Here is a 2,189-nt window from a genome sequence, read left to right as displayed (position 1 = left end):
TCCTAGGCAGACAGCTGCAGATCAAGGTTAAACATCTCCACAGGTAGCTGCTCTATGTTAAAGTGCTGACTTACTGAGCCCAAGATGAATACGTCATTGACTATTCCTCTGCCTGCTCCTTTTCTCTTGCCACATATGGATTCAGACATGTGGTCATACCCTCCTCCTTCCCCCTCCAGACCGCTTGTCTCCTTTAAATACTGAAGTCCTCAAAAGCATCTTTGGAAAAAGGCATAGACCAAACTTTCTATGATTCCATGTTTGTTTCTTCCAGGCATGTTCTTAACCTTGGCAAAATACACTTTTAAGTTGATTGGGTGCTGTCTCGGATACTTTTTTGGTTCACACACCCAGCCTGCCGTGTGCCACCTGGCTAGCTATCTGGGGAAGAAGCAGTCTCTATTGTTGATGGCATTAGGCCTCCATGGGTCCCTGGCATCTGGTCGGCCATGGCTGGAGGTGGCATTGGTTACAAGGCACTGATGGGGAGATGAGAGGAACAAGGCCTGGGGTGGGTCTGGGTCTCTCTGGGACCAGCCACTCCAAAGAACACAGCAGGTGCATGCAGGTCTAACTGTGTTTCAGACTCTGCAACCTCCATGTCTTCTTTAACCCAGGAAGCTTGTTGCATTTGCAGAATCTCTGGGGAGAATATTGTCGTCATCTTTCTTAGTAGTAGGTGTTTGCATGGAGGTGGTCTCAGCTGGAGGACTCCTGGAGTCTGCCCAAAGGGTGCCCATGACCTCTGGGCTCCACGCGCTTCACAAGCCTTGCCCCAGCTCCTCTTGGGCCTGAAGCTGTGTCAGGTGCCTAATGCCTTTCCAGGTGTTGTGAATGACACAGATGCTGGAGATCTTTGGCCATCCATGTTATGAACATCTTCGACTGTTCAGCCAGGTATCAAAGCTCAAACCATAGTCTATAGAAACATAAGTTCTAGGAGTGGGTGTCTTGCCAAGTGACATTGAGCTAGCGGGGCTTTCTGGCCACAGCAATGACTGTGATGTTGACAGGTGGGTCGGGTTGCAGGATTCCATAACCTTCCAATGTTTGGGTTGTGTTGAACGTGCTCCCAACACTGTTGGTGACACACAGGGACACTGTATAGAAAGAGTAATCTCACTCTGGCACTGCCAACTGGCAGAACTTCTGGGACTCCTGGGAATACTGGCACAGCTCCTGGAAGAGGTTCTGCCTGAGGGTTCTGAAACTTCCTTCCCAGTAGCACAGCCTTGACTCAGAACCTTGACTCCGAAGACTCTGTTCACAACCATTGCCTCTGAGGGGGTTCTTCCAGGAGCAGGAGAGCTGGAGCTCCTCAGGAGGAACATCCACCAGCAAAGCACAGACCCCCTGGACAGCCAGTCCAGCAGCAAGAATGGTCTCCAGAGTCATGGAGCTGCACAGGCCTCAAAAGCAACCTCCTTCCCACGCCAGCCCATCTGCTGGAGCATGAACCTGTACCGGGATTCCTGTCCAACCAGTGGACCATGGCATGATCTTCTCCCCCTCTGGGCACGTCAGGGGGATGCAGCATCCTAGTCAGTACATCACTCACCACCTGCAGCGTAGGGCAGCCTCCTGGGCCAGCACTGCCCACTGTTTGGCCAGCAGCACGCAGCAGATGGCCAGCATGTTTCCTCCTTTAATGCCCAGTGGTCCCAGAGAGGTGGACGGGTTAGTAGGAACCGGGAGGCAGAGGCAGGGTGGCAGGCAGGCAGGTGGGCTCAGGACAGGGGGCAGCCACCATGCGGCTCCCTCTGGTCCTGCCCAGGCTGGCTTAGGAGGTGTCAGTGCAATTTCCTACTCACATAACTTAGAGCAGTGGCGGTGCTGACAATGCAGGAAATCATCTTGAAATTCATTTTGTAAAGTGACTTGGCTGGACCAACCGATTTTTCCATCAATAGTGAAAAAGAGGACCTGTTTCTTCCGTCTTGACCTATTAGTGAGATATGAAATTTTGAATCGTTGCCAGTCTAACAGGTATAATTTTAATTTGCATTCTTTTATAATGAGAGTATAAAATTTTCCAAACAACCTAAGTTATTCATTTATGAAGTAGGAAATTTTAAATATTTTTGTGGGTTTGTAAAATTCGAGTCTTGTTTAAAGAGCTTTCTCATCCCCAAACTGACACAATAGCCTCCATTATCATCTAGTAGTTTATAATTTTGCCCTTTATAATT

At 49.5% G+C, this 2,189-nt stretch overlaps 1 pseudogene; it reads right to left on the bottom strand.

Annotated features, from left to right (window-relative positions):
* Positions 1–377: 377 nt before the first annotated feature.
* On the bottom strand, positions 378–1,635 carry LOC108304151 (annotated as a pseudogene).
* Positions 1,636–2,189: the final 554 nt, after the last annotated feature.

The sequence above is a fragment of the Cebus imitator genome, unplaced genomic scaffold (genome assembly GCF_001604975.1).
Source record: "Cebus imitator isolate Cc_AM_T3 unplaced genomic scaffold, Cebus_imitator-1.0 Scaffold53, whole genome shotgun sequence".
Taxonomy (NCBI): domain Eukaryota; kingdom Metazoa; phylum Chordata; class Mammalia; order Primates; family Cebidae; genus Cebus; species Cebus imitator.
Note: the sequence above shows the minus strand (reverse complement) of the source record. Positions and strands in the feature narration are given on the sequence as shown.